This window comes from Monodon monoceros, unplaced genomic scaffold (assembly GCF_005190385.1).
Source record: "Monodon monoceros isolate NGI ecotype Baffin Bay Population unplaced genomic scaffold, NGI_Narwhal_1 Super_Scaffold_21, whole genome shotgun sequence".
Taxonomy (NCBI): domain Eukaryota; kingdom Metazoa; phylum Chordata; class Mammalia; order Artiodactyla; family Monodontidae; genus Monodon; species Monodon monoceros.
Genome location: NW_021703778.1, coordinates 163133626 through 163160747, shown reverse-complemented (window position 1 = coordinate 163160747; position 27122 = coordinate 163133626). Strand labels below are relative to the sequence as shown.

General features: G+C 54.4%; 1 protein-coding gene across 4 annotated transcripts in view; it reads left to right on the top strand.

Annotated features, from left to right (window-relative positions):
- Window positions 1–27122, top strand: part of ITPK1 (inositol-tetrakisphosphate 1-kinase) — a 162978-nt gene that overhangs the window by 11768 nt on the left and 124088 nt on the right. Inside the window, exon 1 of one of the 4 annotated variants that reach the window (XM_029238815.1) lies at window positions 2315–2405. The exons of the other annotated variants lie outside the window; for them this stretch is intronic. The gene's annotated coding sequence lies outside the window, so the exon portion shown is untranslated. Of the gene's footprint in view, window positions 1–2314; window positions 2406–27122 lie in introns of those variants that run through there. 4 annotated transcript variants of the gene reach the window in all.

Below are 27122 nucleotides of genomic sequence, written 5' to 3'. Positions count from 1 at the left end.
GGGGGAGCTGCTGTGGCTGCCCTGGCATGGAGGGGGCAGTGGGGTCCGTGGCTTGAGGCCGTAGATGTCGTGGCATCATTTCCAGGTTTACGAGAACAGCTGAGCCCTGGGAATAACAGTAGCTCCCGATTCTGGAGCTCCAGCCACGGGCCTGACCCTGTGCTTTAAGGCTCCCAGTGCACACACGGAAACAGGCTCAGACAGGGTCAGGGACCTTCCCCCGGTTTCATAGCTGGTCACTCCTGGGGGTGCGATTTGAACAGCACTTTCTGTGAATCTAAAGCTCCGACCCTTGACCATGAAGAGTTTCTTTCTTTGTAAACGAAGGCAGAGGAGGAGAGGATGGCTTTCCTTTTGTCTGAGCTCTTTTCTAATGACCCGTCCTCGGTGCCCTTTAGTTTTTAACTTTTCTCCTTTTCGTTTTCAATTTCAATTGGATGCATGGCTTGCCTGGAGTCAGGAAATTTAGGTGCTGGCTCCGTTGGTGTCCACTCAGGCTGGGTATCAGCTAAGTCACCTTTCAGCAGCGTTGCCGTCCGTCCTGTGGATGCCGAGTTTGGGCCGCCCAGTTTGCGACGTGCTCTGTCCAGACAGCGTCATTCAGATTCCCAGGAGCCTGCCATTCCCGCCTCACACGCGCCTCCCTTGAAATCCTCTGAGCCTATGTGGATGAGGCCCCATGGCCTACTCTTCTGTTTAAATTGCCATGCATGTCCCTTTTTGGGGTCACCTTGGGGAACCTTGGTGCTTTTTCTACTGAAGGTAGAGGGTTTTGGAAGCACCTTGGAAAGACCCCAAAAGCCTGGAAGGCTCTTGGGATCATTCTCATTGGAGCCATTCCTTGGCTTCAGAAGTGGGGGGATGCTTGTGAAAGAGCTTCGAGATCCGGAGCAGGAACTTGCAGGCTGGGGTGCTGGGTTCTGGCTGTGTGACTTTGGGCCAAGCCACCTAACCTCTCTGAGGCTTTCGTTTCTATACCTGAAATGGGAGTTTTCTACCAACCTGCAGCAGAATAGTTCTGCAGACTGGGTGAGCTGAGGCAGCTTGAGTCTTTTGTAGCGCAGAGCCTGGCTCTTGGTGGGCAACTGGTAACTCTGTTATTCAGAGTCAGCCATTAAGGGGTGATGGAGCTGTTGACCAGGACCTTATGTCTGAGCAGCCTTCACATCTGGGAAGAAGATGGGCAAGCTGAGTTTCGGAAGCCGCTTAGGTAGGGCTGTGCTGGATTCCTTGTGATGTCCCAGGGACAGTGTGTATCTTGGTCAGTGGTGGGATGTGAAGGCTGACCCAGCCTCTTACTGGATGGGTGACCGGGGTGTGTTTTGGCCCCTCTCTGGGCCTTAATTTCCTCCTTGATAAGAGTCAGCCTCGTGCGTGCGCACAGGAGGGGCTCAGCACACAAACTTGCTCCTTTCTTGTTCAGGCCAGAGGCCATCTCTGACAGAAGCAGGGGAGGGCTGCCCTTCACTCCCCCAACCTGTAGTCACGCCCTCTGTGTCGATGGGTGATGGAGAGTAAACTTCCCCTGCTGGTGAGATGCGGAGGTCCGCCATCTGAGACGAGGAATTTCCCAAAACCTCGGAGCCAGGAGGGGTCCTTGCAGGTGAGGATTTGCAGCTCAGAGCGTCCAGCCTTGATGGTTCGTGCACACAGGGGATCGGCCTGATGTGCTGGTTCTGAGCCCTGGAGCCCACAGGTGCTTCTCCTCTGGCTTCCGGGGAACCGCAGGTAGGATGTGAGGCCAGGATCTATTCTTTTCTGTTCCGTTCTGAGCCATTGTTGGCAGACCCCGCCTCGTCCAGGATGAGTTCTTTTGGTTCATGGGCCCAGGCAGTTGGGGGTAGGACCCCCAGCCTGGTGGTCTTTCCTGTCCTTCCTCCAACCTTGCCAGGAATGCCGAAAGGGTAAGCTCTTTGGGATTTGGGTTGCTCCCCTGGGAAGGGCGGGGGAGTGGGTGGGTAGCCATATGGGACATGGACAGTTCTGGGGTGGGGGGAATGGGGACTCCCCTGGGAGTGAGACCTGAGGACTGGCCAGGTGCCTGCAAATCTGTCTTCACTGCCGGAGGACACAGTGGGGCAGCCGGGGCAGCCGGGTCCTCCAGGCTTCTCTCTCTCAATCAACCAACAGACGTGGAGAGTTGCTGGGATGAAGTTAATGATCTGAGCAGAAGAGCGATTGTCTGACTGATTTCTGCAAGTGGCAGCAGTGTCTTGGTTTTGGTAGAAGCCTCAGTGCCAACTGGGTTCAGTAATAAAGGGGCTCCTGTAAGTGGTAACTCCATGCAGAGGTCTGGCTTCAGGTATAGGTGGATTCAGGGGCTCTCATGGTGTCCTCGGGACCCAGTCTCTCTGGATCCCTGGCCTTCCTCGTGTGGCTCCATTCTCAGGCCCATGTGATACAAGGTGAGTCCTCACAACTGACCTTTATTCTGAGTGCCGAGTTCCTTGTGTGTTATCTCCTTTGATCTGTGTTACACCCCATGAGGGTGTGGGCTTTTAGTACCCGTTTCCTAACAGAAGGAGTGAAGGCACAGAGAGGTTAAATAACTAGCCCAGGGTCACAGCTGGTTGGTGGCGGGACTGGGATACAGACCCGGGCTGGTGGCTTCGGCGCCTACCTCCACCTGGGACGTAGGTCAGCCTGAGCCACACGTAGCTGTCCCTCAGCCAGGTGCTGGGGCCGGGGGAGCGCCCCGTTCCCTACCACGTGATCTGCGTGTGGGCCGGGTGGACCCCACGCGGGAAGCTGGGGACTTCCCTGAAGACAGTGGGATTGGCCACTGGGCAGCCAGGGGAGGTGGGGATACTCCCTGGTTCTGGGCTCCGGGGCCAGGGCGCTGTTCCCAGCGGGGGAGTGACGGCCACCTCCACGAGTGAGAGCCTGAAGCTGGGCCCCTAGCTTCCTCTTTCTCCTCAAACAAACCCGAGCTGGTTCATTCCCACGGCCAGTCGGACACAGGCAGATTCTGAGGGCCCTGAGCCCAGTGATCACGCAGGGGCATCCTGGAGGAAGGGCTTATGTAACCCTGCCTTGAGGGATGGGGTCTGGGGCCTTGGGCAGAGGCTGTTTTGACACCGAGTGTTTGGGGTGAAACAGTCTTGCGTTACGTAAACACGCCGTCGCCCTGTTGCCGCCTGGCCCTGCCCCATGCACGCCGGGGAATGTTTAGGTGCCTTTTCCCCGGGAGCCTGCGGGATTTCGCAGCTGTGAACTTTGGCTTGGGGGCTCAGTCCTCCCGCAGAGGGGAGCATTAGCGCGGGACGTGGGCTCTCCTGCCTGCTCTCCCGCACCCGAGCAGGCCTGCCGGGAGTGGTTCCTCCTGGAAGGGGAGGAAGTGACTGGTGGCCACACACCCAGGCCCTGCACACCTCAGGGCCCCAGTCCTGGGGGCCCCTGGCGAAGGGGCAGGGCTGGAGGCCGGGAGAAGGCTCAGGGTGGTAGGGCCTGGTGAGGGGTTTTGGTCCCTGATGGTTCCTTTCTGGAACCAGTGGGGGAGCAAGGACCCCTTGAGAAGCCGGTGGCTGCCCTGCTCAGTGCCCTTGCCCTGCCTGCCGGCTGCCTCTACTTGGGTGTTCCCCAATTCTCGTAGGCCAGCGGTTCTTGTTAGTGGCGTGGCCTTTGGTGGCAGGTAGATAGAGGTAGTGGTGGTGGGAAAACAGTGGAAGGGAAGGCTGTCCCGGGCCCTCCCCTTTGCTGTGGCCACCGTGGACTGCAGGCCTGGCCTGACATCTGTCAGCCCCCCGGTAGCTTCCTGGGGCTGTATGATGAAGCAGCCGGGTCAGGAAGCTCACGTTTGTCTCATTCATTCTCACTGTCGAGCTGTATGGCCTTAATCAGAGTCCCTATTTGAGGGCCCCCAACTCGGAGGTCCTGGGGAGCGAATACTTCTGGTTTAGCTGGTTGGACTGCCGTTTGGGCCCAAGTTGTCAGCTCATCAGGTCTGTTATGTGAGGCTGCGAGGAGGGGTCGTTTCAGTTGATCAGCTGATTAAAAACAGCACTTGGAAACAGAAACCGAGTTGGAGCAGGTCAGTGACTTGTCTGCACGAAAATTCCATAGTTTCTTGTGGGCAGGTTTACATCTGACTTGTGAATAGCACTAAAAAGCTTTTGTTAAAAAAGAATAATGTACGTGATCAAAATTTAGACCACACCTAAGAGCATGCAGTGAAAACTCAGTCTCCCTTACACTTCACCCCAGGCCCTGGAGGCCGCCGTGTTACCACGTTCTCGCCTGTCCTCTCAGACACTTGTGTACGCGCACACACACACATGCACAGCCCCCTTTTTTGTTTCTGAAACAGTGATGGCCATTATCCATGCTCTCATACAATTACCTTTTTTCTTTTCGTTTCATACAGCTTATGGGTGATTCTATACTTGTACAGATGTTGAACTGTCATTGCCTAGGAAATAATATATGAACATAGCTTTACTCTTCTGTTTTAGTACAACCTCAGGCTTGAAAAAGACCCCTTGTCAGTTTCTCTTGGGGGTTCTAGGCTTGCCCCGGGGCTCACGGTTTACCTTCTCCCTTAGTCTGCCTGGGCGGCCGTAACAAATGTCATAGGCTGGGCACCATAAACAATAGGTGTTTATTTGTCACAGTTCTGGAGGCTGGGAAGTCCGAGATCAAGGTGCCTGCCAGTTTGGTTCCCAATGAGGGTCCACTTCCTGGTTCATAGATGGCCACCTTCTCTCTGTGTCCACACGTGGCGGGGAGAGAGCTCTGGTCTTTTCATCTTGTAAGGGCAGTAATCCCATTGTGGGGTCTCTGCCTTCATGACGTCATCTAACATTAAGTACCTCCCTAAAGCCCACCCCATCCCAATACCATCACATTGGGGGTTAGGGCTTTAACATGAATTTTGGGGTAACACAAACATTCAGTCAGTAGCATCTCACCTGACAGAGGTTGTACAGGGGTTGCCATCCATCTAAGGCTGGGGGTCCTCAGTGTGTGTGGGTCTCTACCTCCTGCCCCACATACATGTGGCCCTTAGTGGAGGTGCTGCCTGGAAGGAAGCCAACAGGTGTGCTGGTCCAGGCCTGCCGCTGGCTCCTGAACCCAGCCCCAGTGCCCAGGGCATGACTGACCTGGGGCAGGTGATGGGCCTCCTTTTCCTCGTCTGTAAAATGGGCACATTAGCACCCAGTTGGGAAGTTCGGGGGATCAGAGGAGGTGATGGCTGAATTGGTGGAGGTGGCCTCTGACACATGATGGGGGATCTGATTATAATTTACGCTCTTCCCCAAATAATTTTTTTTTCTGCCTAGAGATGAATATTTAGAGAGCTGAATATCATCTGTGATCTCAAAACTGGTCAAAGGAAGGGGTAGCTGGTGTGGCCCCTTAAACTGGGAAGGACCAATCTTGGTTGATAACCTCCTAACCCAGCACTCTTGCTGGGGCCGGTTGGTGGGGGGAGGGGGTCCTCTCTAGCTCCGCCAAGTCTGGATTTCCTCAGCTGCTTCCATCAGAGTCTTCCTCCTTCCCAGCCCCACGTGCTTCTGGGTAGGGTCCCCCACCAGCCAGCCCCTCACTCATGCTGAGTCCCAGCTGAAGGAAATGAAAGAACGTCATCTTTTCTCTTGGCATTTTTGGTCCTCTGTAAAGACAGCGTAACAAACACCATGAAAGCAAAATTTGAAGAGACAAATCATTCCTCTACTCCTCACCCCACCACGTCTAGTTCCTTTTTTGTATCTAAAGTTGCAGAGTTGAAAACATTGTATGGGTAGCTTTTTGATTTTTGCTTTCTGCACACAGCCTTGTAGTGTAAACTAATTCCATGTTGCTACAGTCTTTTTAAAAAAATAAAGAAATAAACTCATTTATTTATTTATTTTTGGCTGCGTTGGCTCTCCGCTGCTGCTCACGGGCTTTCTCTAGTTGCAGCGAGTGGGGGCTACTCTTCGTTGCGGTGCGTGGGCTTCTCATTCCAGTGGCTTCTCTTGTTGTGGAGCACGGGCTCTAGGCGCGTGGGCTTCAGTAGTTGTGGCACACAGGCTCAGTAGTTGTGGTCTGCTGACTCTAGAGCACAGGCTCAGTAGTTGTGGCTCGTGGGCTCTAGAGCGCAGGCTCAGTAGTTATGGCGCACGGGTTTAGTTGCTCTGCGGCATGTGGGATCTTCCCAGACCAGGGCTCAAACCCATGTCCCCTGCATTGGCAGGTGGATTCTTAACCACTGCGCCACCAGGGAAGTCCCGCTACAGTCTTTAGAGTGATCTTTTAAAAATTTTTATGAAATTTTATTATGAACATTTCCAACATGTATAAAAGAAAGAATAATAAAATGAACTCCCTCCCCCCATACCAAGTACTAACCATTATTAACTTATGGCTCATCTTGTTTTATTTATTTCCCTCGTATTATTTTGAAGAAAGTCTCAGCCATAGTTCATATGTAATTTAGTATGATCCTTAAAAGCTAAGGACTTACATAATCAATATGATCCTGTATTTATAGTTTAATTTTCCTTTTCATAAACCAAATATCTTAAAAGATAATAAAAGTGTCATCATTCCCTACCCTGTCCCCCGCCTGCTGGCAAAAATGCTAAGGACTTAAAACATAATCCCAATGGTGTCACCCCACCTGAAAATAAAGTACAATAGACGATGGTCCTTTTCCATTGCTATGCGATAGCTCTGTTGGGTGTCTACGCTGTGATATATTGAGCTATAATCTTATGATTGAATAGTTAGATTATTTCCAGTTTTCTTGCTGGTGTGGATAATGCTGCATTGGATATCATTGTGAATATAATTGCCTTGCTTCCCTTTCTGATTCATTACGTGTAAGTAAGAGTTTTATCAGTTATTGTTGAATAACAGACCATCACCAGCATAGCGCCTTTAAACAGTAACCACTTGTGAGCTCACTGCTCTTGGGCGCGGCGGTTCGGGCTGGGCTCCCTTGTGTATCTGCGGTCAGCGGCTGGTCAGTCAGGATCTCTGCTTCTGCGGCTTGACCTCTGCTCAGCCAGGGTGATGGGGGTGACCCGGCCATGGGTGTCTCATCGCCCAGCAGGCTGCCTGGTTGTGTGCTCTTATCCAGGGGGCAGGGGTCCAAGACAATGGGCGTTTCCAAGGCCTCTGGAGGCCTGGTCTCTCCACCACAGTCAGTTGGCCAAACAAGGTTCAAGGCCCACCCGGATTCAGGGGGTGAGAAAAATGAACTTCACCTCTTTTCTTTTCTTTTCTTTTTTTTAGTACAAAAATGGAATTTACTCAGGGAAATGTTGAGGCTGTCACATAAATCACCTGTTTCTGTAGAACAGTTGCTTCTTAACCTTTCTTAGAGGTTGTGGAGATCTTTGAGATTCTGATGAAAGCTATAGATCCTATTCTGAAGAAATGACATGTAATAATACACATATACCAAAACACAGAGAATGCCACAGGCTCTCTGAAGCAAAGGTTCTATGGATCCCAGGTGAAAGCTGCTTGTTTGACACAGTTGGCCTAGATTTTCAGGAAGGATGACGTGTAAGTATTCTTTAGAACAATTATCTTGTAAGATTTCTACAAGATAATCCACCAACGAGCAATTCCATGGTCACATAAGTTTGGGGAGCAGTGCATACCTGGAGATTTAAAACACACAATAGCATATTAGAAATCCTAAGACATCTTGCCAGAAAGAAACCTTATTGTCTTTGACTTAGCGTTTTGCGTTTGACATGTTAACATCTTAGAGAAGACATTTTGGGAGACACAGCTTGGTCCAGTATCCACTCTGTGACTTATTAGCTTTGTGACCTTCGGCAAAGAGCTTAATTGTGTGAACCTCGGTTTTCTCGTCTGTGAAATTGGGACAGTGATACTAATGCCACTCTGTTGGCTTGGTCGCAGCGGCAAAGTCATTGCAAAGGGTGCGGATGGCCAGGATGGAAAAGGCCTCGTCCTTTGGAGCTCTGGTCCATGGGGGGAGGTGTGTGTGGGTAACAGACATGTCAACCAGTGAGGTAAAGGGGTGATATCAGGAGGGAACAGGAGATGAAGTGATAGCAGTGATGTGAAGCCATCTGGGGACTGTCCCCAGGGTGGTGAGCGAAGGCCTTTCTAAAGGAGAGACTCTTTCTGTGACCTGACTGGTCAGAAAGAAGCAAGCTGTGGAGAGTCTGGAGCATCTCAGGCAGGGGAAGGAGTAAGTGCAAAGGCCCTGGGGTGCCTTAGGGCCAAGGAGCTTGGTGTGTTTGTGGAGCAGCAGGGAGGAGGGCTTGGCTGGAGCCAGGCTTGTGAGGTGTGAGGGAGGGAGCAGTAGAGAGGGAGGCGGAGCCAGATTCTTCAGGGCTGCCCACGCCGTGGCGTGCAGCTTGAGTTCTATTTATGTGAGAGGGGACGGCAAAGACTCCCATCAAATCACCCCACAAGATGGCCCTTGAACATGGATGACGCTTTGAAAGCTTTGGGCGGTGTTCAGAGCTCCAGGGCAAGGTGTTGAGGCTGTCTGGGCGAATTATTCTTGAGAAGGTTAAATGTCAGCTGAAAAGCATTGGCTCCTTGCGCCCCTGGGGCCGTGCTCAGCCCTCAGGTGGGCGAGGACCTGTGTGTGTGTGACTGTGTCCTGGAGCAGGCCGTCCTCCTGGCTGGGCGGTCACAGGGACACTTCTTCTGTATGCTTGGGGCAGCCTGGGCTCCCCTCCCTCCACCTGAATAACAGAGTGCCCAGAGCCGGCTTTGGAAGGAGGGACCTGGGTTTCAACCATGCTTCTGCCACTTTCTAGCTCTGTTGTTGAACTTCTCTTGAGCCTCAGTTCCTACATCTGTAGGATAAGCAGAGCACTTTTTAACATTCACGGTTGATGTGTCAGTTGAAATAACGAATGTAAAGCCCTGTCGTTCACTTATTTATAAATGTTCATTGTCGTTCATGTCGTTCACCTGTCGTTCATTTATTTATAAATGTTGGAAGTACCCCATCCCAGGTTCCTTGGTAAACGGGAGGCGGATGGTATTAAAGTTGTGGAGGTGGTGGTATCGGTGGTGCTGTGGGTCTGGGTTAGAGCCGGTACTAAGCTGGGAGCACCCGGGGGCTCAGCTGGGTGCGGGAGATAGAAGCCTTGAAAGGTTACGCTAGTTGTGCTCATGTTCGGAACAGCGGTAGTGGTGGGGGGGGGGGGCAGTTTTCTCCGTCTAGGAGGAGCCAGGAAGGCTTCCGCTGGGTCTTTGAGGGTCTGGAGGAGCTCACTGGACAGAGGAGTGTGGATTTAAGGAAGTCCACGTAGCGAGCTGGCATGTGGGAAGGTGTGATCTGTGAGGTCAGGGGTCCTCAGACAGGGACTCTGGACATGTCGGGTCAGGGGCAGATGGGGGCTGCAGAGAGCCACTGGAAGCCTGGGCTGATGAGCATCTAGAGAGCAGTGAGGTGGGGTACAGGGGAAGGAGCACCTCTGATGCGCATCCCCACTCTGTGAGCGGCAGGTAGGGCTGTGCAGGTGAACAGGTGTGGTGAGGAGCCTGGAGCCTGGAGGTTCCCCCCCGCCCCCGGCGCAGATTCTGGCTGCCCTGCTGGGAGGTCCGTGCAAGTCCCTAAGCTTCTCTTGGGGATGGTGACAGTCCCCCCACTTGCAGGGCCAGTGGGTGGACAAGAGGTCCACGGATGGCACTTAGCACATGGCAAGCACTCGATGATGAAATGGTGGCTTTTAAACGGGGTCCTGGAGGGCGAGCCCGTCTGACAGCCTCTTGTTGATTTAGGCGAGGGGTGGTGTGCAGGGGTGGGGGGACGTCCCTCTTAGCCTCCTCTGAGCTGTGGGCGCAGATGAGTTTCCAGAGCAGACCGACAGATCCAGCCCTGCTGCTTGTTTCCTCTCTTTCTCATTGGGAAGCAGTGCAGAGCAGCTGCCTTCCTCTGCCTGCCTCTGTCCCCTGCCTGGCAGCCCCGCCCCCTGCCCCCGCCCCCTCTCCCCCTCCCCCAGCCTCCGGGAGCGGGGGAGGGGGAGACCCCACAGGCCCTCAGGCCTGAACCAGGGAGGAAACAGAGGCTGGAGGCTCTTGCCGAGGCTAAGTGACCTCTACTGGACCCCTCAGGGTTAGAGCTGGGTGACCCCCAGAGCCTCCCTGCTGGGAGGGGTGGAGCGAGGCCATGGACGCTGGAGGGAGCGTCCCAGGAGCCCAGTGCCATCCAGTCCATCTGGACCTTGGCATTTGGGGCAGGCTTGAGTCAAGGTCAGGTGGCACAGGACCCCGTGAGCCATCCCTGCAGGAGTCTGGGCCTGTCCCGAAGGCTGTGGGAGCCCCAGCAGGCATGTGAGCTGGGCCACTGGCCAGCTCCCATGGAGGACAGATCAGAGGTGGGCTCTGGATGTGGGGAGGGGAGGCACCCATGGTTGTCCAGGCGAGAGCTGACGGGGGTCCAGAGGGTGCGGTGGCAGCTGGCGGTGAACTGGGCTGGTGGCTGGGGACGCGTGAGGACCTCATGCTCAGGGTGTGGCAGGAGCCCACTTGCCGCAGGCCCGCTGAGCAGAATCTGCTTTGTGGCGGGGTCCTCGGGAGGTGCCTGTGCACGTTACACACTCACGTCTGAGAAGCACTGTGTGGAAACCTGCTGACCCCTGGCTGTGGGGCTGGGGGAGGGGAGGGAGAGTTAGGCCAAGGCCCGACCATGTAGGGGCAGCAGGGGGAGGAAGTTGTGTAGGATTTGGGGTGTTCATTGCACTCAGGTTCCTCACTGGGGTAGTTGAAGGTCTAGAGGACTTCCTGCGAAGGGTTGAGAGCAGTGGGCAGCTCTGCTCTTGGGGCTCCAGAACCGGGGGGCCTGTCACCGGGGGGCCTGTCCTCTGTGAATGAGGTCGGGCCTGCCCCCCCAGACTTGGGTGCTTGTTCATCTGCCTACCGGGTCAGGAAGTGGGCATTGAGTCCATAGATGCACAGCTGTGGGTCGTGAAAGTAAAGAGAGTCCTGGGACTTCCCTGGTGGCGCAGTGGTTAAGAATCCACCTGCCAGTTCAGGGGACACGGGTTCGAGCCCCAGTCCGGGAAGATCCCACATGCCACGGAGCAACTAAGCCCGTGCGCCACAACTACTGAGCCTGCGCTCCAGAGCCCACGAGCCACAACTACGGAGCCTGCGTGCCACAACTACTGGAGCCTGCATACCACAACTACTGAAGCCCGCGTGCCTAGAGCCTGTGCTCCGCAACAAGAGAAGCTACCGCAGTGAGAAGCCTGCGCACCGCAACGCAGAGTAGCCCCCGCTCACCGCAACTAGAGAAAGCCCACGCACAGCAACGAAGACTCAATGCAGCCATAAATAAATAAATGAATGAATTAATTAATTAAAAAAAAAAGAAGTAAAGAGAGTCCTGCTTTTATGAGCGTCATTTTGGGGGCAACAGGTGGTGGCAAGTGTGAAGAGGAGAAAGCTGGGGGTGGGGAGCCCTGCCCTGTGGGGACAGGCTCGGAGGGGCAGATCAGGGGGTGTGTGGAACTCTCTGGGGTTTGTCCTTGTGCCTCTGTGGGCATCTGAATCCAGGATCTAGTCACGGCGTTGTCAGGAGGACATTTGGGAAGGCTGACCTCAGGTCGTCTTGCTCCAGAGGCTTTCAAACCAGAGGCTGGATAGTTGAAAGAGACTCTACATGCAGGGAAGTGTTATTTTTTTATTTTCAGAGGGTATAAATGTATTGAAATAGACAGTATAGTCACACGATTCAAATCAAAAGGCAAGAAAGGACTTAGAGCGCAAAGGGTCTCGTCCTAGCTGTGCCCCTTCACCCCTAGCTTCCCCCCTTGGGATTGTTCCTAGTTTTTTATGCTTCCAGGATATTCTAGCGAATGCAAGCAAAACACGTGTGCATACCTATATCCATATTTACATAAATACACACACATATGCATATTTATTTATTTGAAAGTCTTGTTGTTTTGAACCAACCCCCATGTCCAGGAAGGTCCAAATCCTTGTTCACAGATTTCTGTAGCTCAGGGTTCCTCAGCCTTCGTACGATTGACATTTCGGGCTGGATCCTTCTGCTTGTTAGGGGCTGTCCTGTGGATTGTGGGATGTAGCAGCATCCCTGGCCTCCAGCCACTGGGTGCCACCCCTTCGCCCCGTTGTGACAACCAAAAATGTCTCCAGGCATTGCCATATGTCCCCGAGACAAAATTGCTTCCAGTGAGAACCACTGCTAGGCTGGCTTTGTTGCCACCCAGCCACCAGGTGTGGGTCTGGCCTGCTCTGGTGGCCGCTCTGGTGGCGCACTGTCCTCACACATCCGTCGAGGCCCGCATGGCAGTGTGCTTGTGGGCACTCCGTGTGGCTGGCTCTCTGACCTGGGGGTCATGGCTCTCCTGTGCCCTTGTTGGAGACCCTGAACCTATCCCTTTATACTTCTCCAAACCTCGATTTTCTCATCTTTGAAATGGGGCTCTTATAGCCTTTCCCTTCCTTGGGTGCTGGTGCGGACTGGGGATGCCAGTGTGGTGCCCCCCACCTCCTGAGTTCCAGGCTTATCCTGGGTGTGACCTCCCTGTGACCTCAAGTCCCTCTCAGTTCTGGGCCTTGGTTCTTGTGTATTAAATGGGGGGACCCTAGGAGGCAGAGGGCCCAGAGCTAAAAGGCATCCCCTGGGGAGAGAGCGGAATAGTGGAAGTCAGCCGCCCAGCCAGAGCCCGTGGCGTTTTAAAACCCAGAGTCCCGAAGAGGGTAGTGTGCCAAGGTTGGGGAGAACCGGGCTGCGGGCTGAGGTCAGAGTGCACGCTGGCCTGGCAGCTTTGCCAGGAGGGGCACACTGAGGAGTTTGGACTCAGGCCGAACTGGGTTTGCATCCCTGCTCCTCAGCCACTAGCCGAAGAGCTCGTGTAGCCTTTCTGAGGGTCAGGTTCCACGTCTGTAGAGCCGGCAGTGCTGTTCTGAGGCTTCAGTGGGAGAGGGAGGCTTGTTGACTGGCTGCCCGGGCGTCATTCAGTCCTCAGCACGCTGTGAATTACACTCCATTGTCACGCCCAGTTTACAGATGGGAAGACTGAGGCACAGAGTAGAGCACCTGGGTATAGGAGGTATACAGAGACTGAAGCTGTCCTTGTTATTATTAACTGGCTGCTCTTGGGATTTGAGTCTGAACATCAAAGACCCTAAAGATAGAGAAAAAAAGAAGAAAGACATGCCTCTTGCCTTCTTGGGGAGGGCCCTGAGCCAGATGTGGAGGGGAGCCGGGCTGGTTCTGGGCTGGGTTTCCTGGGCTGGTGCTTCCCCCTGGGCAGCTGGGAGTGCTTCTCGGGGAGCACTGGTGCCCCTGTTGGCTTCGTTATTTTTTGCCTTCAGGGGCCTGAATGATCTCTGCTGGTGGTAAAACATTCCTTGGGCTGACATTGTAACCCCACTGCAAGGGATGCTTGAAATTATATTCGCATTTGGGAAGCTAATTTTAAATAACGTTTTTCTTTCATAATTATATGCAATCAGCTGGCCAGTGTTATTGGGGGTTCTCGTTTTCCCTCAGCCAAGAGACCATCTGCTTTTCTCTTCCTGCCCCTCCTCCCAGCATGCAGTAGGCCACCTCCCTGGGAGAGGGACCACCAGCCCTTGGCTGTCTAGAGGCCCAAATGAAACCTTTCTTTGGTGACTGATGGGGCAGCGGGAGAGAAGTGGAGGGTGGTGCAGGCTCTGGCTTGGGCGACTGGATGGGTGGGAGTGTTTGCTTTCAAGATTGAGGCCCAGGCTGGTGGAGAAGGTGATAGAATATGATGTGTTGGTTTGGATGTTGCAGGATTCTGTGGATGCAAGTGACAGAAAACCCAATTCAGATGAGCTTAAGCAGAAAGAAAATTTTTTGGCTCAGGGAAGCAAATGGTACAAAAACAGCCCCTCAGGGCCCCAGACACACCTCCTGCCCCTCTCGATCCTCACCATGGATCAGCCTCCATGATCTTTTCTGAGTTCTTCAGCTGCTGTAAACTCCTTCTACCTCAGGACGTTTGCACGTGCTGTTCCTGCTGCTTTGCAGGCTCTTCCCCCCACCACACATCTGGCTGCTCCTCAGCCTTTTGATCTCAGCACAGTCCCGTCTTCTCTGTCAGTCCCTCGAGTGTTCCTTTCAGAACATGTCACAGCTTGTTGTACTTTCAGTTGTTTGCTTGTTCACCCTCCCCTCTATGCTGTAAGCTCCTTGAGGACTGTGTGTGTCCACCATGCTGGGCATGTGGTAGGTGCTCAAGAAATAGGCATGAAGTAAATGAATGAGTAAAAGAATGCCTTGGATGGAAAGCAAGCCATCAGGAAGAATCTGGTTTAAGAAAACCTTGGCCTAAAAAAAAAATTGACAGCCTCCTCTCCCCACCTCCTGCAAATTGGACCCGTTCTTCTGTATCTTGAGTTCTTATCCTGGCAGCTAAGGTCATTCCTGGAGAATTGTCCAGCAGGTTAACGTCCTGACTCGGGGAAGCGGGCCCCCCACTCCCCAACAAGGACTGGAACAGAGTGGGCTGTGTGCATTGTCCTCACGTAAGGGGACACCCAGGTCAGGAGAAGGCACTCTTTACTGGCCCTTCCAGCTGGGGTTTATCTCCTTGGGCTCCTCAGCCACCTTCTTCTTGGGCTGCCCTCTGTGTGAGGAAGAGGCTTCCAGTGCTGTGGATGGTGGGCAGGGGTGGGGATGTTCCAGCGTGGGCAGGTGGGAGAGGGCACGGAGTCAGGTGTGCTGGGAGCAGACGGGGTGCATGAGGAGGTGGGCACCTGCTGCAGAGGTCTTGAATGCTGGGGGTGTGGCGAGGGCAGCTGAAGGAGTGGGGGGCCGGGAGGGGATGAGTCACGTCTTAGATGTAGAGGGTCACAGGCTGGACCCCTGGGGGGGGGGGGGGGGGTCGGCAGGATGGTGGCCTATGGTCCTGGTGGCCCTTGGGACGGAGGCCTGTGTCTCTTGGGGCGGGGAGGCTGTCCTTTGCTGGCACTGAAGCGGTCTTCTCCTCTGGCTGGACTCGGGGCTTCCTCTTTTTGGTGTTTCTCACTTCTGCCCAGGGCCCCGGCTCTTGGCTTCGGGTTGGCGGCTGCTGTGACACCCTGCGTGGGGCTCTCAGGAGGGATTTCTTGGGCTGTTTGGGGCCTGTTGCCATGGCTCCCAGCTGCAGAGCCTGGCAGGGTGGGAGGCCAGGCAGGAAGGAGGTGGGGCACGTGCCTGCCTGCAGGGAGGAGGCTCTGGGCTTCAGCTTTTGGTGGTGGGGCCCTCTGAGGCCCCGGACTCATTCTGTCCTCCTCGGGGGGCCCAGAGGGCCAATGCTCCTTTTCCTTGGGGGTCAGAAACGTTTAGAGATGGGGAAGGCCTCCTAAGACGTTAGCCCCATCCCCTTCCCCATGTACCTGTCTCCCCTCTGTGACACGGGCAGCCAGCCTTGGCTTGAGGCCATCCCACCACGGGGCAGTCGCCACCTGCCTGGACAGCCTTCCTTGGGGAGCCGGCAGCCTCTCCTACAGTTGAGCCAAAATCTGCCTCCTTGTCCCTCTGCTTTGTAGGAGGGGTTCCTCCTGCTTGGAAAGTGAGGATTTCAGGTGACACGGTGGCCAGAAGGAGCTGTCAGCCCCTTGGAGGGGGGAAAACAGGCATGTTGGCTCCCCTTGCTTCTGGGCCTTGGATGACCCAGGCGTGTCCTGTCCCCACTGCACAGTGGTCTCGGGATGCCTGTGGCCAGTCACAGCTCCTCAGGCCTCCCAGGGGCCATGACACCCCTCCTCCAGGCTCCTGGGGGTCAGGGGTCTGAGGAAGGATTTCAGCCCAGACTTGGGGCAGTGGCTGGGCTGGGTGGGGGAGCAGAGGCAGGTCTGTCCAGAACAGTTCCTCCTCGGGAAATCCCAGAAGCTTCACGAACCCTAGCAGACCTGGCTGGACCCGCACCCTCATAGATCGCTGGGCAAGGATGGTCTTTGCTGACAGACCAGACCTTAGACTGTGGTTCTGCTGTGGCTTGTTTGCTGTGAGTCTTTGGGTGAGTTCCTTTTCTTTTCTTTCTTTCTTTTTCTTTTTGCAATACATATGTATTTTTTCCATCTTTATTGAGGTATAGTTGACAAAATTGTAATATATTTAGAGTATACAGTGTGATGATTCGATATTCCACACTGTGGAAGGATTAATTGAGTTAATTAACACATCTATCCCCTCACATATTTACTCCCCTTCCTTTTCTTGGTGAAAACAGTGAAGTTCTACTCTCAGCAAATTTCTGTTATATAATGCAGTATTGTCAACTATAGTCACTGTATTATTCATTAGATCCTCAGACCATATTCTTCTGATAACTGAAAGTTTGTCTGTTTACCAAGCTCTCCCCATTTCCTCCTGACCCCAGCCCCACCCCCAGCCTCTGGAAACCACCATTCTGTTCTCTGTTTCTTTGAGTTTGATTTTTTTTTTAAGATTCTACCTAGGAGTGATACCATGCAGTATTTGTCCTTCTCTCTCTGGCTTTTTTCACTTAGCATAATGTTTGGGTGAGTTTCTTAACCTCTCTAAACGTCCTCACTTGAAGAAATAGGACAGTCACACCCCCTAATGCAGCCTTTGAAATGAATGCTAAGTGGCCATTGTTGCCCATCTCATAGCCCCTCCTGGCCCCTGCCTCCTACCCCTGCCTCTTCGTCGATCCCCTTTTTCCTTGAGTGGGGCGTGAGGGGCTCAGGAATTACAGGTGTTGCCAATCATTTGTTTGGGTTGTATCCAGGCCTTTGGAACCTTCCCTGAAATTTGAGGGTCTCAGAGCCACCAGATGAAGCCACTGCCTGTTTCTAGAGTTTGCTGCTCAGTGCATCTGAAGTGGGCAGGGGCCAGGGCCTGATACCCCGGGCCTGTAGAAGGGGGCTCTGCAGGCCCTCTCTGGCCCCGGTGTGCCTAGGTGCTGGGCTCAGGCCCCAAACGCCTCAGTTTGGAGAGTGGCTCTTGCGTCCACTTGGCAGCTTGGAGCTGTGGCCTTCGCTGGAGCCAGGTGGCCTTGGAGCGGAGGGTGGGGAGGCCTAGGCAGTCTGGGCATTTCTCATAGAGCTTGAGGTGGACTCAAGGGTCAGGAATATCACCCCTTCCCCCAATTTACAACCAAGCCTTCCAGGCCTGGGGCCTTAGGTCTTCGCCACCCAGGCCCTGGGTGCCTCTTCCCATCAGGGACCCATGTCAGTGTTTGGTTATATCCATTGCCCCTTGGAGTCCTGCAGGCACTGCGCGGGCTGAGCCCCAGCCTCCTCCTTGGTGACTGTCGAGACGCCCAACGATCCTCTGGACAAATCTTAATCTACCACCAGCCCACACGTGGGCACTTTGAGAGAGTGTCTGAGGTTCCGGAGTGGCAGAGCTGCGAGAGCCTTGTTGTCGGGACAGACAGAATAATGTCCCCCTCCGCCCAGTTGTCCTCAGAACCTGTGAATATGGTCCCTTATGTAGCAAAGGGACTTTGCAGATGTGATTAAGGTCAAGGATCTTGAGATGGGAGACTATCCTGGATTATCTGGGAGGGCCCAGTGTCATCACAGGGGTCCTTATAAGAGGAAGGTCGGAGGGAGATGTGACAGTGGAAGCAGAGGTCAGAATGATGTGGCCACGAGCCAAGGAATGCAGGCAGCTTCTAGAACTGGAAACGGCAAAGGCATGATTTCTCCCCAGAGCCTCCAGAAGGAGCATGGCCCTGCTGACGCATTTTAGACTCCTGACCTCCAGAGCTGCAAGAGAATACATTTGTGTTATTTTCAGCCCTACTTTGTAGTAATTTGTTAAAACAGCAATAGGAAATGAATATACTGTTCTGATGCACCGCCTTTTTCAGAACCTGTCAGGAGGGACTAGGTCAAGGTCAGAGCCAGGCCCTGACTCCCTGCTCTTAGTCACAGACCAATGGGTAAGGTTGTTACTTGACTCCCTGGGCCTGTCTTCCCACCCCCCTATCCTGAAAGTAGTTGGGGGTTGGGGAAGTATTTGAATAAGGTGCTTGTGGTTTAAGTTTTCAGAGATTGGGGATGGGGCTAACCTCACCTTTGCTTTGATGTGACAGCAGACTTGGTGCTTATGGCAGAGGGGCCCAGGGAACCCCAGTGCCCAGAGGCCCTGGCATTGCCCCAGCTGTAGCGGCAGCCTTCTCCCGGTACTCCTTGGCAGCCCCCCTCCTGGCCACTCCTGGGGCTCAGCTCAAGCAGCAGTCTTCAGAAACCTTCCCGTGCTCACCGCCATCGCCCAGGGCCTTACTGTGTTCAAGGGCCCCGTGGCCAGCAAATGTCTGATGAGAGGCAGACGGGAATCTCTGTGCTCCTGTGTTTGGAGTTCCAGCACAGCGCAGGGCAGAGATTCCCACCCCCCGCCCCAACCTTGGTGGCTCAAAGAACCCTTCTCTTGGTCTTGGATTCCAGCCCTCGGGCTGGGGGGAGCTTTCAATTGTAAGGGAGTGCTAGCAGCAGGATCTGGGTGGATGGAGATATTTAATCTGCTCTGGAATGCAGCCTGTGAAAGAGTGTCAGCGTCCCAGAAGCAGTCCTGGGACACACGCTTGTGCAGTTATTTTGAGAGCGTGTGGCACCTTGAGGATAGGTGCTAAAAACAATTCAGAACTTCTTGGGCAGGCTTCTCCCTCCCCCAGTGGGTCCAAAGGGCAGAAATATCAGCACAGGGGTTCCTGTCTCCCTTTCTGCTGGAGCTTACCTTGTTCACTGGGCTGATGTTAAAAAGACTTCGCATTCCTGGGAATAAGAAACTGCTCTGAAGAGAACCGACTGAGTCATTAGCCCTGAGGCAGGTCGACTGACTGCTGGGGCTGGGGGTGGGGGAAAGCGCTGGAACCAACCCCTCCTGATGCCCCTGTGGGTCTCCTGCTCCTAGGGCCCATCCTTAATAATGAGAAGGAAAAATTTTAGCACCTGCAAGGGGGTAGTGAAAGACCTAAAAAGAATTTCAAGTAGAGAATTTTTATATTGAAAAGTGGCGGCGTTAAGGGAATTTCAACATTTATTTTCAGATGAAAAGTCGGCGATTTCTAATCTGAAACGTGACACTTTGGATGCAGCGGAACACATTCTTGGGTAATCTCCACCCATGCCTCAGTTTCCCCACCCTGAAAGTTGAGGGGGTGGGGTTTTAAAGTGCCTCAGCCCCTGTGCCTCCATAGCAAAGGCCTTTTGGCCCTGGTGGTTCTGTTTTCTTCCTGGAGATGCCGGGAAGGTGAGTCACTAGCTCTGCCTCTTGCCCACATCCTGGGTTCATGAGGAAAAGCCACTTCCAGGCATCCCCTGGGCTCGTTCTAGGTCGGAAGGGACACGCTGACTCATGCCACTGCCGGGACCCTCTGGCCCACCTCCTGCAGGTGGGGCACCTAGTATGGGGGAAGGTCTTCAGTTACCGGAGGTGGTGACTGTGCAATCAGGGGAAGGGTTTTACATTCCCCCTGACCTCCCACCCGTGCCCCCGCCGCCAAGAAAAAAAAGACATATGCTAGCTTCCAGTTTATCTGGTTCTTTCTTGGAGCTGTCCAAACAATTCAAATGTTTGCACTGGCTTTAAAATTCTCTTTGTATGTTGCCTTTGTATTGGGCCATTTCGATTTCTGGCACTGCCAAGAGAAGACAAATCCAAATTACGAAACCATCGACAAGTGAACCGGGCTGCCGAGGACGCAGACAGGCAGGGGCACTCAGGGATGGACTGGAGGCTGTCAGCCTCTTTCATTCAGGAAGTGCTTGCAGAGTACCTGCCAGGTGGGGGGTGTCGGTGGTGGGCACGGGGCACTGGAATAAAGAACAAACTCTCAGACCTCGGGGGCTCACGGCCCAAAACTGAGCACAGAGCAGTCTTTTAAGTGTCCATGGCTGTGTGGCTAAAGAGCCATTATTTCTGCCCAGGGAAGGGGCTGGGAACAGCCTCTCGGCAAGTATGATGTCTGAGCTTCCCCTGATGGACGAGCAGGACTTTGCCAGAGGAGGAGGGGCGTTCCAGCAGAGGGAACAGCTTGTGCAAAGGCACAGACTTAGGTCAGGCCTGAGTGTTTTTGTAGCATAGGGTCTCTCTTGAGGGAGTTTGATGAAGGGAGGGACTTGTGCTACTCCCCCCACCCCCGATGCCTTGTGTGCTGCACCTCCAAATGCCTTGTGCTAGGTATTGTGCTAGGAATTTGGGGTGTAGACAGAGGGCACAAGCCCCGATTCCTCAAGGAGCGTTTATCAGTCAGGTTAGGCCCGGTTAGGCTACAATAACAGACATCCCTGAGAGGTTTGCAACAACAGGTTTTTTTATAGCTCATTCAGAGTCCCCTCTGGGCCTGCGGTACTCTCCAGGGCTGGTCCTCTGCATCTCGGCTTTTCTCATTCTCGGCACTGTGTTGCAGATCATTCTCTGTTTAAGGGCTGTTCTGTGCATTGTGGGGCCTCCACCCTCTGGATGTCAGGAGCACTTCCCCGAGGTGTGACCATCGAAAATGTCTTCGGATGTTGCTAAATGTCCCCTTGGGGCAAAATTGCCCTGGTTGAGAACCACTGCTAAGCTGAAGGTCCTCTTAATAGAGTTTTTTCTGGTTCCCAGCCTGGCTTCATAGCCACCCAGCCAGGTTTCTTTCCAGGAGTGGGTCTGGGATGGCTTTGGGGGCCGTCTGTGCCCCCTGTGCCCCCACAGCTGCTGACGACCAGGAGGACTGGCTGGAGAGCTGACCACTGGCCATCGACTGCTTCTCCTCAGGAGTGACATGGGGCACTTCTGTGCACATTTCCTTGGCCAAAGCAAGCCACATGGCTATGCCTAGCCTGCTGAGTGAGTGAGCGTGTGTGTGTGTGTGTGTGTGTGTGTGTGTGTGTGTGTGTCCAGGGGAGTGCCCAGGAGGAGGAGAACTGTCATATTGGTGGTCACCATTAATGTCCACTTTACTAGCTCTTAGCCTAGCAGGGGTCAGCGGCACGGAGCCAGGTGTCCTTCACATCCATGCTCTGTGCTGGGATGTGGGGTCCCTGAGGAGGACGGAGCCAAGGAGGGCTCCTAAGGAGCTGTCCTTGAGCGTGGGTTAGGTGGTGGTGCTGGTGTGGCATTTGGGGTGGTGGGGACAGCGTGTCCCTCTGCGCACTCGGGTGAAAGAGAAGGCCCAGCCGCCTATTCGGGGAACCCTGAGTCCTCGGGAGACATTTCGAGGCCCTGCCTTCTGCAGGCTGGGGAGAGGCGGGGGCAGGGGCTTTGCCTGCGGGCCTCGTGGTGCTAAAGGGCCTGTTATTCGGGGCTCCTGAAATCTGGTGATTACCAAGCTGTGCTACAAATGGCTGGGATGTGAATGTGCCTGGGTTTCCACTTATATAATTACACACTTCCCGTCTCTAAGTGGTTTTTAGCTCTGGTGCAGGTGCAGCTTCTTTCTCCCTGCCTGTTGGCGTGGGGGAAACCTGTGTTTCCGGGTTGATCCCCTCTGCTGTGAAATTGCTCTGAGGCAGCCTGGCCAGCCTCCCTCCCCAGCAGGATTATCCTTCCTCTGCTGTGCACTGTGGCCAGCCCTCTGCTGTGCCTGGGTGGGAGGCAGGTGGCTGTGGCTTTGCATATCGTGAGAAAGCAATTCTTTTTTTACATTTATTTAATTAATTAATTTATTTTTGGCTGCATTTCGTCTTCGTCGCTGCGCGGGGGCTTTCCCTAGTTGCGGAGAGCGGAGGCTACTCCTCATTGCAGTGCGTGGGCTTCTCATTGCGGTGGCTTCTCTTGTTGCTGAGCACGGGCTCTAGGCGCGCGGGCTTTAGTAGTTGTGGCTCGCGGGCTCAGTAGCTGTGGCTCGCGGGCTCTAGAGCGCAGGCTCAGTAGTTGTGATGCACGGGCTTAGTTGCTCCGTGGCATGTGGGATCTTCCCGGACCAGGGCTCGAACCTGTGTCCCCTGCATTGGCAGGCGGATTCTTAGCCACTGCACTACCAGGGGAGTCCCTAAAGTTTTTTTTTTTTTTTTTTTTTTTTGATGTGGACCATTTTTAAAGTCTTTTATTGAAGTTGTTACAATATTGCTTCTGGGTTTTTTTATATTTTGGTTTTCTGACCGCGAGGCATGTGGGATTTTAGCTCCCCTGACCAGGGATCGAACCCCTACCCCCTGCATTGGAAGGCGAACTCTTAACCACTGGACTGCTAGGGAAGTCCCAAGAAAGCGATTCTTGATGAACCCAAGGGCCCCCTTTTTGGCAGACTTCACTCTTCTTTGGTCGCTGCTCTGCTCTCTCAGAGCACCTGGAATTCTCCCAGCTGTCACGGGACTTTTCTTTCCGTGTTGGTCAGAGGGTACCGCTGTCTCGGCCTAATCCCCTCTACCCTGCTGACTCACCATTGCATGTGCTTCACTTGCCCGCAGCCCTCGGTTCTCATACTTGCCCTGGAAGGTCTGGAAGGGTCAGACCCATTTAACAGATGTGAAAGCTGAGACCGGGGGCTGCTCAGCAACACGTCCTGTTCTTGCTGCTGGTTTTCGCGGGCCCCGCTCTGCTGTGAGGCAGGCCTGCTGGTGTCCCAAGGTGTACCTTGTTACCCTTCCTGGTGCGACACCCGGCAGCTGAGTCTCAGGCCTTATGGTGGCCTCTGAGTGGTTTGGGCTGGTGCCTCTGGATGATTGTGCCTCCCTCGCTTCTGGGACCTTGCTCTTTTCTAGTCCTCTTGCTTTTGGTCCTCTTCGCTGGACTCCTGTCCTGTATTGTCCCCCCTCTCTCTACACCGTGTCATTTGGGGTGATTTTTGTCTTCAGGAAGTGGGTGCTGCTCTTACTTACTAAGTTCTGCTGTATCAAGCAAGACAGTGGCCAGTGACAGAAGCTCAAAATCCACAACTGAAAGTCTAGAGAGGGCAGGCTCTAGGCCGGCTGGATTGGGGCCTTGGCCTCTGGCAAGGGAGAGCTGGCCTTTTTTCCTGGTGTAGCCTCCTTCTTGAGAGTCTGCCCATGGTGTCCTCTGACGTTTCCGGGACGTGCCCTTCGTGCTGCTGACACTGCCCCAGGAGCCGTCCTGGAAAGGCCCCGGGCTGGTCTGGCTTGGGTCCCGCGCTCATCCTGCAGCTAAGTGAGGTGCCAGGCCACGTGCCCACCCCTGGAGGGGCTGCAGTGCCTCAGTTTTCTGTTTGCCCATCAGAATCACATGGATAGAGGAGGGGCAGTTCTGAAAGGGCAGGAAGGCAGGGCAGAACAGAAGTAACAGGCCCCCAGCCCCAGCGTGGGCCCAGCAGTCCTATGCGGTGGGGTCCAGTATTCTCCTCGCTCGACAGGTGAGGAAAGTGAGGCACGAGGTACAGTTGGGTCTGGTTCCGCGTTCTCCTCGTGGGGATGACCCCCACCTCTTCCACGTCTGCCTGCCTCCCAGACAGGCCTGAACTGTTTGCTCAGCTCAGTGGAGGCTTCTGACCACCTCCTGGCACCACTGCGGTCAAAAAATGGAGAAGTTACCGTCTTCCTGCTACGCTCCGTCCCTGGTGCTGGCGTGTGTTCTCAGCCTGCTGCACCCAGACTGTGAGCATCACAGCTAGCTCTGGTTCTTTCGTGACCTCTACTCCTGTCCCCAAGACCTGGAGGGGCTGCCCCTGAACGAACAGGCCCCCGCCCCTTCCCAGGCATATCTGGTCCTACTGCTCCTCAAGCGGCAGGAGTTGCTCCTTGGGGACGAGCAGCTGTTCCACACCTGGCCGCTCCAGAGGACACCTGGGAGCTGGACGAGCCCCGAGTTCCTCTCAGACCCTGCCCTTCGCCTCCTGAATCAGAGCCTTTGGGACCGGACCTTGAATTTAGTGTTTTTGACAAGTTCCAGGGGTGATTCTTAGTCATCTGTCCTGGCATTTGGAACCCACTGGCCTGTGGGGTGACATTCTGGGCCCCTGGGCTGTGCCCAGCCTGCATCTTGTATCCACTTCTCATCGCCCCCGCCTGCCCTCTCAGTGGGGCTTATGCTTCCACACTCCCAGATGACTTTTGGGAAGGGGGAACACTCCTCGTGTTATTCCTCTTTAACTTCTTCTCCCCAGTGTCTGTCTGTAGTTGCCCTTCAGTTTTTGTTCGAATGGCAAATGCCGCCTCCTCCTTGAAGCCTTCTCTGATTGCTCTGTCTTCTCCCCTGAAGAGATACTCCGTTTTGTAAGTAAGTATTTTAAATTCCCCAAGGGTATGCTCTCCTTGGTCGTCTGGAGAGGGAGGTCCCTTTTGCAAAATGGATCCTCCCTTATGGGATATCCAGCTTTTGGAAAAGCAGGTTTATATTATGAGTTGTGAGGTACACCTCTGTCCAAAACTTATTAATCCAATATTTATCAAGGAAATGACAATTTAGAGCCTGCATTTTCTTGAGATGCAGGTTTTAAGTAAAATTCTTTAATTATTTAACTTTTATTGTTACTTTTTCTATAATTTTTGAGGTAGTATCTATGCTCATTGTCGAAAACTTAGAAACTACCAGAAAATGAAAAGAACCACACATCACTTCACTGCTGCAGCCACAGTTAACGCTGCAGTGTGTTCCCTCCCGATCTGTTTCCCCGGTGCCCAAGTATTTAAATGGGCTTAGCACCCAAACTGGATGCTCTGATGCGTGACAGTCCAGTGGCCCCGGAAGGGGTGTCATGGCGGCTCCTCTTTGAGCAGCACAGGGGAGCTTTTCTAGATGAATCCTGAACTCCTCTTCTTCACTCCATCAACTGGTCGATTGACCCATGCCTTCACCAGGCATCTACTTTATGCCAGACCCTGGGAATGCTGACAACTGTCATTTTGTAAAAAATAAAAAAATATAAATTTCCCTAGTTTTGGGGCATGCGTTAGAGGCACCTGGCACAAAATTCAAGAAGTGCACGAGGGTGCACAGTGAAAACGAAGTGTCCTCACATCACCTCCCAGCCACCTTTGCCCTTGCCCTTGACTAGAGGCCAGGCCACAACTATTTTCTGGTAGTACTTTCAGATTCGCTCTGCATATATGCAAGCATGCCTCTTTTGTCCTGGATGTTGTGCTTAACCCAAATAACTGTCTGCGGCCCACGGGGTTTGCATGTTGCTTTCCCGTAGCAGTGTCTTGGAGATGGCGAATGCATCATGGGGCCTGGAGCACTTCCTTGTCCTTTAAACTGCTGCATAGTACTCCTTTGACAGCAGGTAGTTTGTTAGTGGCCCCTCTTGGGGGGTTTAGGCGCTGCCAGGCTTTTGCTCTCTCGGGCAGTGGGGCAGTTAACGTCCACAGCCTGAAACGCTTTGCCCGTGCAAGTGTGTCTGTGGGGTGAGGTCAGGGAGCTGGGGTTTTCAGGAGGAGCAGTTTACTCAGTTGACGACAGGTTTGGTTTCTCTTCCCTTCTCCCCCTCCCGTCTCCCTCCCTCCTTCGCCCCCTCCTCCCGCTTCTCCTTTGGTGTCATGATTCAATTTCTGAACTTTCTGGTTAGGGCCGGGTTTCAGGAGCCCGCTGCTCGGGAAATGAACATTCTTGGTACCTTTGTTCTGCAGAGGTTTCAGGCGCAGAAGGGAGCCCCGGCAGGTTATACCTTATTTTCCTGAGTGGGCGGTGATGGGGTGCGTGGCATCCCACCACCCTAGGGAACGTGGTTTTCCGCTTGTGTCCCTGGGCTCCCCATTACACCGAGGCCCTGGGGCATGGAGACCAGGCTTGCCCTCTTGGCACCTCCTGAGCCAGCTGCGCCATGACTGTGTGGTGTGGGGAGCCCAGCTGCAGAGCCAGCACCCGCGCTCCTGAGGCAGCCGGGCCTCAGCTTGCCGGTCAGAGTAATGGGCAATCACCGCGGAAGGTGCTGCGAGCGCTCAGTGGGCCTTAGCTCCTCTCACCACGAGGGTGTCTGGTGTACGTGTGGCCAGATGTGTGTGGAAAGGGGACCCGAACCCCGTCTTTTCTGCCAGAGGTGCAGTTTACCCTGTTCTTGGTGCTCTGAGCTGCAGAGAAACTGCACTGGCTCCTGGGAGCTCAGCCCCACTTGAGGTTGTCAGTCTGTCCTCGAGACCACTTTTTTTGTTTCTTTTATTTTACATGTTCCATCTGTTTTCAAAGTTAGAGTCCTGTTTGTTTTGTAGGACAGGGGTAAGGAGGGTGGGAACTGTCTGGGCTGACGTCTGATGTGGATGGATCGGAAGTGACCGCAGCCGCCTTCCTAAGGACACGAGAGCCACACGCCGGGATAACCTGGATGCCGAGAGAATTAACTTGGAGGGAGAAGCCAGGCCGGGCCCGGGGCCTGGCAGAAGCCCTCTCCACCTGGTGTGGGTCACCTACACATGGGCCTGCCTCCTGCAGGCCGTCTGTCTGTCCCCGAGACTCGTCCCCTGAGGCTCCCCCCTCAGCTGTTGAAGATCCCCATCCAGGGCTGCGGATGGGGGCGGGCAGGGTGAGGAGGCACGCTGAGCCTAGCCTAGCCCGTCGCAGTCACAGGCCACGTGACCATGGCGGGTTACCGTCACTGATGCTCCCTTGGGGCCAGGACGGTCTGGGGATGAGGCAGGGGCTCTGGGGTGTCCACAGGGCTCAGAAATGAATGGTGTGGGTTGTGAGCCGACGCCTGGATGTGACATGGGTTCTAAGTGACGCCGCCTGTCCCCCTGCCGTGGGCTCTGGTGGCCCAGGGCGGTGCTGTCGTGTCCAGCCCGTCCCCTCATGAAATCGTGGAAGCAGATGCATATCGGCTGCCATTCCTTCCAGAACTGCAGAGAAAGCTGAGTGACGGCGAGGACCCTGAAAGCATCAACTACTGTGGTTTTCAGATGGGGTTCCTCGGGGCCCGGGGTCCTGGGAGGTGTTGCGTGTGGAGGTGCAGGCAGCCGGGCACGTCCTGCAGTGTGACCTGGTCACCTCCTGCTGTGTCTTGCTGTCTTACGTGGTGGCCTCCTTGTGAGTTTCCACTCTGTGCCCCGGTGCTCGGAAGGTGCTGGGAAATGCTTGTTGGAGGAGCTCAGTGACAGACGTGAGGGTTGGCGGGTGTCACCCCCGCTGTGCCGTGTGAGGTGCCGCGCCTGCTCACTGTGGCCTGGAGGTTCCCCTGGGGCTTTGTGTCGCCTCCTCCCTTAGGCTGTGAGGCTCTCGGGGGCCCGAACCATGGCTGTTTCATCTGTATTGTCCCCCAAGGGCCAAGCCAGGCACAAGAACCGAGCTGCGGCTCCTGTATCTATGTTCAGGGGCGTCTGGATGCCAGGCGGGCGCACAGCGAACTTGCCTCAGACCCTGCTCCAAGGAGGGA